Source organism: Hippopotamus amphibius, chromosome 6 (assembly GCF_030028045.1).
Source record: "Hippopotamus amphibius kiboko isolate mHipAmp2 chromosome 6, mHipAmp2.hap2, whole genome shotgun sequence".
NCBI classification, from domain to species: Eukaryota; Metazoa; Chordata; class Mammalia; order Artiodactyla; family Hippopotamidae; genus Hippopotamus; species Hippopotamus amphibius.
The window spans coordinates 139,480,128-139,497,026 of NC_080191.1; the positions used below are offsets into that span (position 1 = coordinate 139,480,128).

General features: G+C 39.8%; 1 non-coding gene across 1 annotated transcript; it reads left to right on the top strand.

The window, feature by feature from the left end:
- Positions 1-326: 326 nt before the first annotated feature.
- On the top strand, positions 327-433 carry LOC130856263 (U6 spliceosomal RNA). The gene has a single exon (XR_009054541.1). It is a non-coding gene; the product is annotated as a U6 spliceosomal RNA (small nuclear RNA).
- Positions 434-16,899: the final 16,466 nt, after the last annotated feature.

Here is a 16,899-nt window from a genome sequence, read left to right on the forward strand (position 1 = left end):
AAATAATTATTTATGCAAAAGAATCAACAAAGTGAAGAGATAACATACAGAATAGGAAAAAAAATTGCAAACCATATATCTAAGAGGATGGTTAATATACAAAATATATAAAAAACTCATTCAACTCAATAGCAAAACAAACAAATAATCCAACTTTAAAAATGGGCAAAAAACCTGAATAGACATTTTTTTCAAAGATATAGAAATGACCAATGAGTATATGAAAAGATGCTCAACTTTATTAGTCTTTAGGGAAATGCAAATCAAAACCACAATGAGATGTTACCTCATGCCTATTAGAATGGCCATAATCAAAAAGAGAAGAGGTGCTTACTTCGGCAGCACATATACTAAAATTGGAACGATACAGAGAAGATTAGCATGGCCCCTGCACAAGGATGACATGCAAATTTGTGAAGCGTTCCATATTTTTGATCAGACCAAATCACAAGTACTGAAATTGAGACTGTGATTAAAAGTCTACCAACAAACAAAAGCCCAGGGCCAGATGGATTCACAGGCGAATTCTATCAAACATTTAGAGAAGAGCTAACACCTATCCTTGTCAAACTCTTCCAAAATATAGCAGAAGATAACACCTATCCTTCTCAAACTCTTCCAAAATATAGCAGAACACTCCCAAACTCATTCTACGAGGCCATCATCACCCTGATACCAAAACCAGGCAAAGATGTCACAAAAAGAAAATGACAGGCCAATATTGCTGTATGAATATAGATGCAAAAATCCTCAACTAAATACTAGCAAACAGAATCCAACAGCACATTAAAAAGATCATACACCATGATCAAATGGAGTTTATCCCTGGAATGCAAGGATTCTTCAATATACACAAATCAATCAATGTGATACGTCATATCAACAAATTGAAGGCTAAAAACCACATGATAATCTCAACAGATGCAGAAGAAGCTTTTGACAAAGTTCAACATCCATTTATGATAAAAACTCTCCAGAAAATGGGCATAGAAGGAAATTACCTCAACATAATAAAAGCCATATATGAGAAACCAAAAGCTAACATCATTCTCAATGGTGAAAAACTGAAAGCATTCCCTCTAAGAACAGGAACAAGACAAGGGTGCCCACTCTCACCATTATTATTCAACATAGTTTTGGAAGTTTTAGCCACAACAATCAGAGAAAAAAATGAAATAAAAGGAATCCAAATTGGAAAAGAAGAAGTAAAATTGTCACTCTTTGCAGATGACATGATATCATACATAGAAAATCCTAAAGATGCTACCAGAAAACTGCTAGCACTAATCGATGAATTTAGTAAAGTAGCAGGATACAAAATTAATGCACAGAAATCTCTTGCATTCCTATACACTAATAATGAAAGATCAGAAAGAGAAATTAAGGAGACACTTCCATTTACCATTGCAACAAAAAGAATAAAATACCTAGGAATAAACCTACCTAAGGAGGCCAAAGACCTGTAAGCAGAAAGCTATAAGACACTGATGAAAGAAATCAAAGATGATACAAACAGATGGAGAGACATACCTGTTCGTGGATTGGAAAAATCAACATTGTGAAAATGACTAGACTACCCAAAGCAATTTACAGATTCAATGCAATCCTGATCAAATTACCAATGGCATTTTTCACAGAACTAGAATAAGAAATCTTACAATTTGTGTGGGAATGCAAAAGACTCCGAATAGCCAAAGCAATCTTGAGAAGGAAAGATGGAGTTGGTGGAATCAGGCTTCCTGACTTCAAACTATACTACAAGGCTACAGTGATCAAGACAGTATGGTACTGGCACAAAACCAGAAATATAGATTAATGGAACACAATAGAGAGCCCAGAGATAAACCCACACACATATGAACACCTTATCTTTGACAAAGGAGGCAAGAATATACAATGGAGAAAGGCAGCCTCTTCAATAAGTGGGGCTGGGAAAATTGGACAGCTACATGTCAAAGAATGAAATTAGAACACTTCCTGACACCATATACAAAAATAAACTCAAAATGGATTAAAGACCTAGATGTAAGGCCAGACACTATAAAACTCCTAGAGGAAAACATAGGCAGAACACTCTATGACATCCATCAAAGCAAGATCCTTTTTGTCCCACCTCCTAGAATAAAGGAAATAAAATAAAAAATAACAAATGGGACCTCATGAAACTTAAAAGCTTTTGCACAGCTAAAGAAACCATAAACAAGACAAGAAGACAACCCTCAGAATGGGAGAAAATACTTGCCAATGAAGCAACGGACAAAGGATTAATCTCCAAAATATACAAGCAGCTCATGCAGCTTAATACCAAAAAAGCAAACAACCCAATCCACAAATGGGCGGAAGACCTAAATAGACATTTCTCCAAAGAAGACATGCAGGTGTCTAACAAACACATGAAAAGATGCTCACCATCACTAATCATTAGAGAAATGCAAGTCAAAGCCAAAATGAGGTATCACCTCATACCGGTCACAATGGCCATCATCAAAAAAATCTGGAAACAATAAATGCTGAGTAGGGTGTAGAGAAAAGGGAACCCTCCTAGACTGTTGGTGGGAATGTAAATTGGTACAGCCACTATGGAAAACAGTATGGAGGTTCCTTAGGAAACTAAAAGTAGAACTACCATATGACCCAGCAATGCCACTTCTGGGCATATACCCTGAGAAAACATAATCCAAAAAGAAACATGTACCACAATATTCATTGAAGCACTATTTACAATAGCCAGGACATGGAAGCAACCTAAATGCCCATCAACAGATGAATGGATAAAGAAGATGTGGCACATACATACAATGGAATATTACTCAGCCATAAAAAGGAATGAAGTGGAGTTTTTTGTAGTGAGGCAGATGGACACAGAGACTGTCATACAGTGCGAAGTAAGACAGAAAGAGAAAAACAAATACTGTATGCTAACTCATATATATGGAATCTAAAAAAAAATGATACTGAAGAAGCCAGTAACAGGGCAAGGATAAAGATGCAGGTGTAGAGAACAGACTTGAGGACATGGGGCAGGGTTGGGGGCGGGGCAAAGGGGAAGCCGGAACCAAATGAAAGAATAGCATTGACATATATACACTACCAAATATAAAATAGATAGCTAGTGGGAAACTGCTGCATAACACAAGGAGATCAACTTGATGATGGGTAATGCCTTAGAGGGCTGGGATAGGGAGGGTGGCAAGGAGTTGTGGGAGGGAGGGGATATGGGGATATATGTATAAGTACAGCTGATTCACTTTGTTGTACAGCAAAAAGTGGCACAACAGTGTAAAGCAATTATATTCTAATAAAGAGTTTTAAAAAATCTAAAAAAAAAGAAAAGTAGAGAAGAGATACCAAATGCTTGTGAGGATCTGGAGAAAAGGGAACTCTTGTGCAATACTGTTGGTGGGATTGTAAACTGGTAAAGCCACTATGGAAAACAGTATGGAGGATCCTCAAAAAATTAAAAATAGAACTACTGTATGGTCCAACAATTACACTTCTGGGAATATATCCAAAGAAAATAAAAACACTAACTTGAAAGGATATCTTCATCCCTATTTTCACAGCAGGATTATTTACAATATTCAAGACGTGGAAACAACTTAAGTGTTCACCAGTGGATGAATAGATAAAGAAGTTTTGGTATACATATAATAGAATACTATTCAACCATTAAGAAAACAAGGAAATCCTGCTATTTGCAGCAACATGGATGGACCTTGAGCCATTATCCTAAGTGAAACAAGTCAGATGGAGATAGACAATACCATATGATTTTAGTCCTATTTGGAATCTTAAAACAAAGCAAAACAAACTCATAGAAAAAAAGATCATATTTGTGGTTACCAGAGGTGGGGGTGGGGGGGTAGAATTGGAAGAAGGTGGTCAAAGGTACAAACTTCTAGTTATAAGTAAGTACTAGGGATGTAATGTATAACATGATGACTATAGTTAACACTGCTGTCTGATATATGTGAAAATTATTAACAGGGTAAATCCTGAGTTCTCATCACCAGAAAAAAATTTTTTTCTTTTTAAAAAATTGTATCTATATGAGATGATGGATGCTGCATGAATTTATAGTGGTATTCATTTCACAGTATATGTAAATCAAACCATTATACTATACACCTTAAACTTATACATTAATGTATATCAATTACATCTCAATAAAACTGAAAAAAAAGAAAAAAAAATTTAACCAGTAGCAATAATCCAGACTACCTTTTCACGAATTTTGGATATGCAAAGAATGGGAAAATATTGTCATAAGATTTTGCAGTATACAAAAGGATTTGATCCTAATTCATCATGATTAATGCTTCTGGCTTCTTCCGTAGTGATGGACCTAAGTTAGCTTCTGTCAATTATTTATTTTTTATTGATTTTATTTATTTATTTATTTTCCTGGCCATGCCATCGTGGCTTGCGGGATCTTAGTTCCCCAAACAGGGATCAAACCCAAGCCCTCAGCAGTGAGAGTGCACAGTCCTAACCACTGGACTGCCAGGGAATTCCCTCACTAGATTTATTACATGAGCCATAATGCAGGCCTATGCGCAGGATAGGTCTTGAATGCCAACATCTGCCATAGGCTGCTTTAGTAAGACACAGGACTTCACTGTTGATTTCATTTACTAGGCATATCCTTTTCTTCTGAGATGCATCATGCTATCCTTCTGGTGTTTTTTTCTTCAGGAGGTATGAATGAGCTGCTAGAACTACTGAACTGAACTATTAGAACAGTCAATAAGCAAAACAAAGCAGTAGAGAAAGCCACTTTGACTCTGTGAGCTCTGCGGGGCTGGAATGGCTCAGGATACACTAGAAGCAGCACCTTTCCCAGGCAGGCCATGTCCTCTAGCACTTCTTTGCAGTACCTTTACCTTTAGTTGAAACTGCTGGTCCTGCATTGGCTGCCTCAGTCTTAGCTGGCCATTCTGTTGCCTGTGGTTGTAGCTTGTTCATTTTCTTTGCTGTATAGCAGTCCATCATTTGAAACTGCCACAATTTATTTATCTGTTTTAATGTTGATACATTCTTTTTTAACATCTGTCATTCCTCTAGGCTGCATCTCCACAGCGTTCAGTAGATTTTTGTTGGATAAATGGATACTAAGTAGGTGATGTGAGATAGTACTGGAGAGCTAGTTGGGGCCATATTGTAGAGAAACCTGTAAGTCTAGTAAGAAGTGTGCACTAGTTTCTTGGACAAACAAGCTTCAGGGAGAAGAGGTTAAAACGGTGAACTATGGAGGCAGACTATTTGGATCTGACAGCCAGTTCTACTTACTAGCGTTTACTGGCTATATAACCTGGGGCAACTTACCTAATATCTCTGTGCCTCAGTTTCCTTATCTAAAACAAATGGGTATCATAGGGTGATTGTAAAGATTAAATGAGTTAATATCTATAAATTGCTTAGAACAGTACCCAGCACTTAGTAAGTTCTACAGCACTAATTGTTAAATAAAATGAGGGTCCACTGTAGGTTTTTGAACAGGGAAGTGGAATTTGTGGTGCAGGGCGAAAGGCTAATAAAGGGAGGGCTAGTGGTCCAGTTACAGCTACTGTTTTTGGCAGGAGGCTGATTCTCATTGACCCAAGGCATATTGCCTGCACAAGAAACACTAGTGAGCCCCTCACGTAGAGAAAATACTTGAAAATTGGAGTGAGAAATTTACATTGCAAAGAGTCCATCCTTTGCCTCCACAGATAAATTGTGAATGGGTAGTTTGGAATTATAACCTGTGATTAGAAAACTTTCATCTTTTATAATCATCAGTTAGTATGCAAACTATAGTTGTTATAGCAGTGGAATTTCAGACCAGCAGGAGAGGGATTTCATTCCGTTCCACTGAAACGGCACAGAGTAAGAATTGCCCTTTTGCCTGTGCATATGGCTGGTCTGATGAGATTTGCAGAAATTTCCACTGGAAGCTTCCCACAGTGACATTGTCTGTGTTGTGCTAGATTATCTCATGGAGCCAAACTATGGAACAGTGAATATAAAGGAGTCTGAGAGGAAACATGCTACACTCTAACAGCATAATTTGAAAATAATTTAAGAAAAGGACCACTGATGGAGTTAGGAAAAACAACAACGGATAGTGCAGAACCCTAGACTAGAAACCTTGGGAAGACCTGACCACCCTAGGCTGAAGGGGCAGTGGGAGGAAGGGTTTACCAGAAGCTGGAGAGGGCTGAGGACAGAAGCTGTGGGCTTTGGTCAAGGAGGCATCCAACCAATGGCTCCTTGATAAGGAGGGAGCTGTGAGAATAAATATGGGATAAATACCAGAATTTCCTCTTGCCCAACCTCCAAATCTGCTGTCAGCATGTCCATTGGCTGAACCTGTCTGGAAGATGGAAGGCATGGGGGTCCACTGATGCAGTTCATAATGGTCAGCCTTCCTAAGGTGCAGAGCAGGTGGAGAAGGCAGAGGTGTGGACCTGAAGGGGCAAATAATGAATGTCCAGCAGAAACAGAGAACCATGGTATGGACCAGGTATCCCACTGGCTACTTCCAGAGTCAACTTAATCTCATAGAACAGCTGTAATTAATATTAGTAGTAATAATTGGTATAGTAAAAATGTAGCTTTTATCTATTGGGCATCCCCTATGGGCCAGGCAGTGTACTCAGCAAGTTGCATACTTTGTTTTATTTAATCCTCACAATATTCCCATAGCTAGTATCACTGCTATCTTGCAGATTAGGAAAACTGAGGTTTAGAGAAGTTAGTTAGAGAAGTTAGGTGACTTGCCCCAAATCCCATCGCTCATAAGAAACAGGAGAATTAGTTTAGTCCCATGTTTTCTAAAGCCAAAGTCCATGCCCTTTTTACCACTTCAGTAATCTACTGATCACTTTTATTTCATTCACAGTATTTTCTACTCAGTTGGATGAATTTATTTGTATAAAAATGGAAACAACACAGAAATTATAGATTCAAAAGTTCAGTTTCATCTCTGTCCTTCACAACTTGTTCCTCCTCAAGAGTTTTCACTGTTAATGGTAGGGTATGGCTCCTTCTTCCAGACTCTTTTTTTTTTCCTATGTATTTACAAATTTGCATATATATAAGCACCTACATAGCTATTCTGTTTTACATAAATAGGATCAATTTGTTTATAATTTGTTCAACTTCTTACTCTGGCCTTTTTTTCTTCCCTTTTTGGACCCCTCCCTACCATAGTGACTCGAGTTATGTTATTATCCTGTGGCTTAAATATATACAGTCATATAATTAGGTATAAAATTCCTTGTGCTTCTAGGTGCTACATAACTATAAAATCCAAATAAATTAAGAACCAACAAAATTTCAAAATAAAAGATTAAATTATCAACGTTAATATAATGCAGTTTAACATAATTGGAATTAAATTGTCAATGGTTCAGTTTAATAATAGGAAGATGTTTTGTTTGTTACCTGTTGACTTGATCCTTTTGGTTTTGAGCATGGTGGGCCATTATTTATGGCATCTTCATTATCATTTTATTATTTTTCCTTTTAAACAATAAACAATACACTCTCTTTTGATCCTGTGAACCATCAGTGTAGTAGTGCATGCCCAAACATACTGAAAAATTTTCTCCATGTATCTATGCAGTTACCTGTTCTGATAGTGAAGTTTTACAAACTAATTAGATCAGAGGGAGATACATACAGAGAATTCACTCTCTTCCTGAATGGTACTAACAATTATACCACTATATCTGGATTAATGTGTATAGTATGACGCAACTCTTCAGCAAACGTTTCCCTCCTCAAACTATTGTTAAGCTTTTAGGTAGCACAAAATGAGGTAATCTGGCCTCCAGTTGACCTTGGTTGCCTTCTTTCCATTCTAGGTCTGCCTCAATTCTTCTTCATTAGACTGCTCCATTAGAGTATATTACTGCACACTGTCACTTTCATGATGTATAGCAGAATCCTGGTTTATTAAGTTACTTAAGAAACTAAAGTTTTAGTCCATGAAAATGGCTTTCAATTTTGAATATCACTGCAAATCTCAAGATTTATCTTTATAATTGGTTAATATAAATCACAGAAGTACAATAGCAGATATAGAATGTTGTCATTTGGATATTAGAACGTGCCAGCTCAAATGCATTCAGTAATGCCTATTAGCACATAGAAGTTAAATGCTGTCCCTTCAAATGATCAATTGATAATAACCTGATTATAAACCTCAGTGCAAAAATGTGAGCACTGGAATTATCATTTGTTTGTGGGTATTGGGTGCCCATCCTGACTGACCCAGAATATATTTTCTTCATGAGTTTCAATCATATGAGAATAAAGAATTATAATAACCTCAGGGTATTTGTGGATACCACTCCGCCCTGCCCCAGTGTAAGTGAGCGTTTCCCAGTTTGAGAATCACTGTGCACTATGTTCTACTTTCCTGCATGGGGTACAGAGGCCATCAGGATTGGTGGCAGTTACCATTCTGCTTGTTTGTACTGTGACTTTGAGGCCCTTTTTTCCTGTTTCAAGATATACTCACTGACTCTAAAAGATGAGGGAAAGTCATAACAGTGTTTGTATTGGTATGTAATAAACTCAGAAATGTATTATCCTGCTGTGTAATTCATCCAGGTGGCATGAGTGCCAGAAATGTGTTTTGTTTCTAGATCTTTCCTTGGGATTCAATATGGGAATATCTCATTGAAAGGAAAGTGTCCCCTTAAAATGCTACTTGTTTTCAAAATTACTGATCGTTAAGAAAAAGACATAAAAGGTTAATTTTCCTTTTCTCCCCTCCCTCCCTCCTGTCTTTCCCTTTCTTCTCTCCTCCTCCTCCTTCTCTTTTTTTAAAAAATTTATTTATTTACTTTATTTATTGGCTGTGTTGTGTCTTCATTACTGCATGTTGGCTTTCTCTAGTTGCGGCAGGTGGGGGCTACTTTTCCTTTTGGTGCATGAGCTTCTCAGTGCAGTCGCCTCTCTTGCGGTGGAGCACGGGCTCTAGGCATGCAGGCTTCAGTAGTTGCAGCACATGGGCTCATTAGTTGTGGCTCACGGGCTCATTAGTTGTGGCTCACGGGCTCTAGAGCGCAGGCTCAGTAGTTGTGGTGCAGGGCCTTGGTTGCTCCGCGGCATGTGGAATCTTCCCAGCCCAGGGCTCGAACCCATGACCCCTGCATTGGCAGGTGGATTCTCAACCACTGTGCTACCAGGAAGCCCTCCTTCTCCTCCTCTTACTACTTCTTTTTTTTCTGAAAAATATCCTTTAGGCTATCTCGTTTGACTTGGAAGTATAAAACAGACATATTCGCAAGTTGATAAAGCTTGTTAGGGGCAGAGCTCTTACTAGACTAGGATCTCCAAGGCTCCCAGGAATGTGCTCACCGTACTAGCCATCTGCTGAGGAGCATAAATCAATAATATATTAAGAAACATTCAGCCTTACAGAATTCCAATTAATAAATATAAAGGAATGAGGGAAATACAAAACCACCATTAGGCAAATACCACAGTAATAACTGTTGCAGGCAAGGTCTGTTACAGGGAAGAGCTAAATTGGACTCCATGTTAGATCTGTTTGTTTTACAATAACCTTTGTATTCTATTGCTTTTGCTACAAGCTTAGAATGTTGCTTTATAGCCTGAAATATACAGGATAGCCCATTCTCAAATCTCTGTCCTTTAGAGGTATAACACTTTTCCATTCATTAAAGTTGCAGAACAAAGAATAACATTTCCCTTGTTGGAGGTTTACAGGAACATCGTGACCTGACCTACCTGGACAGCTCCAAGAACAAAGGATTCTGGCACCAGGAAGTCTTCAATAACCAACAACACCCTCTTCCCTTTTTAGTATAAAAGAAGCCTGAATTCTAACTCAGGTAAGATGGTTTTTTGACAGACAAGTCTGTCATCTTCTTGGTCTGCCAGCTTTCCAAATAAAGTCGTATTCCTTGCCTCAGCACCTTGTTTCCGATTCACTGGCCTGTCATGCGGCGAGCAAAGCGAGCTTGGACTCGGTAACAGGTCCACTGATGGATAAAATCATTGGGTGAAAGATGGGGTAGGAACAGGATATTAGCAAAACCTCAAAAGTACCTCCTGCCCCTCTCCCCCAGGGAAAATGATAACTTGTAATAGTAATTTGCAATGAAGAAATCTGACAGATGCCATAATTACCAAGAGGTCAGGGTCAATGTCCCTGATACTGAGACATATCAGTATCTCATACCTCTTGATATGGTGCAGTAAGAAGAACACAAGATCACTTTCGCAGTAATCTTGCCAAAAAAAGGCATAAGCTTCTCTTTAATCATTAGAAAACATCACATAAACCCAAATTGAGCAACATTCTACAAAATGTCTGTCTACTACTCATTAAAAGTATCAAGGTCATGAAAGACAAGTAAAGACAGGAATTGTTACAGATTGGAGGAAACTAAGGAGACAACCAAATGCAATATGGGATTCTCAGTTGATCCTGGAACAGTAAAAGGGTGTTAAGAGAAATACTAGAGAAATTCAAATAAGATCTGTGGTTCAGTCAATAGTGTTGACTGAATATTGGTATAGTAATTTCCTGGTTTTGATACTTGTGCTAAGGTTATACATGTTAACAATAGAAGAAGCTAAGTAAAGGGTATATGGAAACTCTCTGTACTACTTTTGCAACTTTCAAATTATTTCAAAATAGAAAGAAGGTTTTAGAAAGTAAAGAAAAAAAATACTCAGAACAGAGATTCTCTCCCCTTGAGAGGTGAAGAAAATTTGAAATCTTTAGGACCACCTTTAGAGGGTCAGGCAAGTTGACAGGATAAAGTTCTTTGAGAACACTTGTATACTGTAGTTTGCAAGAAGAATTTTATTGATTTCATTTTGTCTTCCCTTTCCCATTTTCCACCAAAATATCTTGCTATTCCTTGACAAGTGGGATTTGAAAATTGTGTTGTATTTTAAATATTATTTTATAAAATTCTGAATACACAAATTTTTCCTGTTGAGAACTCATTTCCAACTTTATAGGGAGATGAAGTGAGTTTTGATTCCCCCAGTTATCTGTGGTAGGCTGCTTTTACATACTGTATCTCATCTTTTAAATGAGTCACAGTTGTATCTAAGTGTGTTTAAATTAATCAATCAGCAAGTGTCTACTTACCACTTGCTGAGAACTCAGAACATAGCCAAAGTCCTCAATAAGCTTTCAGTGTCTTTGAAGAAACAAGGTGAACACAGAGAAATCAGGGCAAAACCCTTAATCAAGCCCTGAATGAGGTCCTACTGCAGAATTTAAGCGGTATTAGAGGAGAGGGGTTAGGGACTGGAATGGTCAATGTAAGTTTCCTGCATAAAAAGCTATTTGAGTATCAATACATCAAGTTGTGTACCTTAAATATATACAATTTTTATATATCAAAGATAATCTCCATAAAGCTGTTAAAAAAGAAATTATTTGATCTCAGTCTTGAATTGTGGGCAGAATTCCATAGATGGTAGAGAAGGGAAGGATTTCAGATAGAGAGAGAACAAGCCACCACTGGAGTGGTCAATGACAGGAACGGCCTGCCTGGAATGGGCAGTGGATATTGACCTGAGATTGGATCAGTAGTCGATGGTAGGGGAAGCTGGGAGGCTGGATTATGGAGATTCCTGAAAACCAGGTCAGGGATATTGGAGTACAAGCCTGCTGCAGATAATAAAGAGCCTTTGCATGTTTGGGCATAGGGAGGCTGTTGTAATAATCCTGATGGGACCTGAGACCATGCTAAGTTTGCATGTTGATAGTGGGGACGAAGAATGGATATGACATAGGATATCATAGGAAACATGAAGATTTGATGAATATTAGGGAAATGGAGAGGAGTCACAGAGGACTTTGAGTTTAGGCTCAGATAGGTGGATGCCAGTATCACTGACAGCAGGAAATTCAGGAGGCAAAGGAGTTTAGGGAAAAAGGATATCATTGAGCCAATTTTAATGAAAGAAATAAAGGCAGACAATCAAGGTGTGAATCCTGCTGATACTCTCACTGAGAGAACAAGAGAAAGTTGAGAGACAGTGACAGAAATGGAGAAAGTACTGGAAAAGTTGCAGGAGAATTTGTAGTGGTGTCAGAGACACCAAAGAGAATTTCAGGGAGGAGTTTGCCAATTGTTTGGACTTGAAACAGCTTTGAAGGGATTATTTCAGTGAAGTGGGAAGGGCACAAGTTGGAGAGGAAATAAAAGCATTGAGCACTCATTTGAAAAGCATGTAATAAAAGAAAGCTGTAAAATAGGAAGGTAACCAGAGGAGACACCAAGAGCTAGTGCAGTGAAATGTTTTCCACTCGTTCACTACTCAAAAATGTTGATTCATTTGCCAGACAGTGGGATGGGAACTTCACATATATTTTCTCTTTTAGTCCTCACAACTTTTTGAGTGGGTATTATCTCTTCAGCAAACATTTATTGAGAGCTCCTTGGTGCCAGATAGCATTTCAGGTGATGAGAATACAATGGTGAACAAAAATAGTCACAGATCCTGCCGTCTTGTTGCTTATTGTCTAAAGGGAGAATTGACTTTAAGTAAATCATGTCATACATTAGGAAAAATTGCAACAGGAGGAAAGTGTACTCTTATGGGACTAGTGATCATTCAAACAGGGCTGTGTTCCAGTTCACCTTTGTCCTGTGAACAAAAGTTTTGCTAAGCAAGTTAATAGAGGAAAGTCCATGACATTTTTATGAAAAAAGTTCCAAATTGCAGAGAAGTGTGCAGATGGGCACATTGGGTTTGCTATGACTTTTAGGGCCACCATGATTGTGGGCACTGATGTTAGCTGACTTCAGGTGGAGACTTCTTCTGCTGCCCTCCTGAATCTTTTTTTTTCTTCAGATCTTTATTGGAGTATAATTGCTTTACCCTGTTGTGCCAGTTTCCGCTGTACAACAAAGTGAATCAGCTGTATTCATACATATATCCGCATATACCTTCCCTCTTGGACCTCCCTCCTACTCTCCCTAGCCGACCCCTCTAGGTCATCACCAAACATCGAGTTGATCTCCCTATGTTATGCAACAACTTCCCACTAGCTGTCTATTTTACAGTTGGTAGTGTATATGTGTCAGTGCTACTCTCTCACTTCTTCCTCCTGAATCATCCTCATCACAGGCACCTTTACAAAGTCAAGAATGGTTCCAAGAGTGTGCTCTGAAAGTGGTGGAGCTGGTGTTTAGCACTGAACCTGGGAAGCTGGTTCAGGATGACTAAATGTCCCCTCCTCCCCAACCTCCCAGGGGAAGCCTGGAATTTAGAACCTGCAGACACCCCATCCAGAGGTGGGAACCATGGAGTTTCTGGGTGGCATTCCCACTCCAGCCTCTGGAGTTTCTCACTTGGTCTTAACTCCCTGTTTCTGTTCTCCTAGCTCCTGAATATTTTCCTTTTTGCCCAGATCCTGATCTCAGTTTTTAACTCCTGTCTGGTAAATTGAAATCAGCTCTGACTGGTTTCTTGTTTGTAAGTTGGTTTCTGTCTCTGGAAGAGTTGGGCTCCCAATCTCCTGATAGGTTTCATCATTTTTTCCCCTTGCCTGTCATCTGGGAGGCAGGCAACTTCAAGTTTCCAGGATATATGATCATCTTTAAAGCAGATCAATTTTTGAGCTTCCTTTGAGTGTCCTATCATGGTAATGAACCCAGAGTCATCCTGGTGTGGATTTGAAAAGGTGAAACGCATCCTCCCTGCATTTCACCTTTTCACCTCTGAGCTTCTCAGTGCTTTCAGGTCTTACAGATAAATGTGTCTTAAAAGACTTGTATCTTTGCATGTCTATGGAATAAGTTACCATCGTGGTCAGGTTGAAAGTTACTGTAATAAATTTGAAAAATATGACTGTTAAACAAAAGTCATAACCACCAAACCAGAAAAAAATAAAAATAAGGTTCCATTGTGGTTTCTTTTAATTCTCTCTCTAATCAGCATGCTTTACCATTAGCCCAGTCCTCCCTAAACTTGGTCTCAGAGTGTATAAGTGGAACCAATTTTTATTTGTCTGGAACTCACCAAAATGTAGCATCTTTTCCCTCACATCCTCGTGGAGTTACCAGCTCATTACCTTTGATTTATTGGGGAGTTGGAAGCTCTTGACTGTAAGAAGAAACTATTTCCTTCACTCTCATGTGCCCTGAAATATTTTCTTCTTTCCTAATCAAGAGTCTTATTAAATCTTTCCCTCCCTTTCTAACAACCCAAGAACATCACCTGGAAGTGCCCTTTTTAAGCTTTCCATATGTAAAGCAAGTTACCATAATTATGATAGGACTGAACTTTTTTCCTTGAGTTCCAGGAAAATTTAATATGAATCTACTCATTTTATATTTAAGTTCATGAGTCACACCCACATTACATCCCTGGTAAGAATTCTGAGAGGCTGCAGCAAAAAGCAGAAAAGGGCCACCTCCGTAGGAGTGACTGTCTATGGGCTCATGTTTGCTTTCCAACCCCAGACAGAAACACCTGACTCATCACCCTCTGAGAAAATCAGCCTTTGATTCAAGAAGATGTTCAATGATGGTGTCACAGCCCCAGCCATACCATCAGTCCACCAGCAAGTCTGAGGAAGGGAAGTAGGCAGCCAGAAGGACAGGACCTTCCTCTCAAAAGGAAGTAACTAGCTTCAAGTAAGAGAGGGGTCACTTGGGCCCACCAGGAGAAAGATAATTTAGCCATTGTGTTCGCAATTAAGAAGCATTCCCAGTCACTCGTGGAAGACTTTCAGTGTTGCTAGTGTCTGGTACCAAATGGAATCCTCCCAAGCCATGGTTGGGAGTCAACAACAGAACAGGGTCACAGTCAGTCTGTGACCCCGACTGGGCAGTCTGTAGTTGAGCTTGGGTGGAGACCAATCTTCTCCACAGTCACAGTGGCCCTGTGCCATGACCATGGTGCCCATGAGTGGACAAGGCTGCATCTCATGGAGGGCGCCAGCCATGGAAATGGCTCAGAAGAGATGGCGTGAACAAGCTGCTGTGCTCAGGCTTGGATCCATGCTGTTGGTGGCCACACAGGACAAGTCAAGGTTGTAGAACTGAGACAGGCTGGGAGCTGGGACCTTTTGCTGGAATGCTTACCCTTACACCTGGACAAACATCTCCTTGAGCAAGAGAATATAAAGAAACTGAAAGAAACTGCATGCATGTGCAGTTGGTGCAAATCATGAGCAATAAGATACAAAAGGCCACAAACCGACTACCATTTCTTAGGTGCTGAGAGCAAAAGCAGAGCACTGTGCCTGATCCCTGCACACAGCGCCACTGCGGGAGTGGGCGGGCCACCTAAGCCACCCCTCTGGCTCAACCCGCTGCTCTGCCACCACCCTCGCCCCATTTAAGGAACCAGCCCACCCTCCTCGGAGAGCGAGTGAGGGCACCTGTTACTTGTTTAACCTCCCTCATGCAGCAGCATGAGTCCTAATAAAGCATTGCCTGAATTCCTCATCTGGCTTTTTATCAATTTCTGATTAAAGAGTCCAAGGACCCTGGTGGGTAACAGAACTCCTTGGGACTTAGGGCATTGCCCCCAAGGAGCATCAGCACTTCGGGTTCTAGTGTCCAGGCAAAGAGACCCTCTAGGTGTCTGAGGACACTCTCTGGTTCTGCCAGGGTATGTTGGCATTTCCTGCTGCTCGCCTCAGCGTTGGCCGGAGGTTTCTTCTTCTCCATGTCCTCTACCAGGGACTGCACTTCCGGCTCTGGGGCTGCCATCACGACCCCCAGGGCTGAACTTTATTCTTGCAGGTAATTTAATGTTTTCTTTGAATTTTGGGGAGGGATAGTCAACTCCATTTACAGAAGGAAGTATTCCGGGGTCCAAGCAATATAACCAATTGGCAAGAGAGAACGTTTGTATTAGAGAACAAACTGATCCTAACTTCTGATTTTAAACCTGGTTGATTGGCATTTATTCTTCAGTAACTCAGGCATCACTTCATGTAGGAAGCCTTCTCTGAATTTCCCTGCCTCCCATCCAAAGACACTGAGGCAGCACACCAGGATATATGGTCACCCCCTATAAAGTTACATCTGACTCTCAAAGTACTTACCACACTAATTGATCTCCTCTAATCACACAATCAGAAAATGATAAAATGCAAAAAAAGAAAAAAGTATGGTGTAGGGGATGGTTGACTTGATATTCACAGGAAGGTGCCATTTCATCCAATGGTAGACACATTTCTCTAGAGCAGACTGCCTCGGTTCAAATTTCAGCTCTCTCACTGACTGTGTAATTTTGAGCAAGTCACTTAAACAACCTGTGCTTGGCTTTCCGCATCTGTAGAATGGGAATAATAATAGTATCTACCCTAACAGGGTTGCTGTGAGGATTAAATGAATTACATGTGCAAAATGCTTATAACAGTGCCTGGCATAGTAAATGCTACCTAAATATTACCCATTATTATGGCATGTGGTTGGTCTAGTAGAAGGGGTAAAATTTGAAATGGAGCAGAAGGATTAAATGTGCTCGGTAAAGAAGGCTTTTTACTAGTATGCGGGGACACACTTTTATAAGTCTATAAAGATTAGCAGCTAAGGTGATGTAAATTGTTGTTTTCATTTTATTTCTATTGGTCTCCATTCACTGCACTGGTTTGGGAAAGTAATTCTCTGGTATTTGACGCATCGGAACTTAAACTCCACTTCCCTTCTCCTGAGCTCATGACAGACACTGATATGTTGATAATGGTATTCTTTCCAGGGAGCAGATGCAACCTCAGAATGCTTCTCACCATGGCCCTCCAGGGAGGCCCTGCCAGTGACTGGAGGAACCAAAAACACACATACCATTCCCAGGTGAGTCCGTCGTTTCACAGCAGAGAGACCTGGAGCCTAGAGAGGTGAAGTGACTTGCCCAAGGCCACACGGCCAGCCAGAGCAAGAACTGGAACTT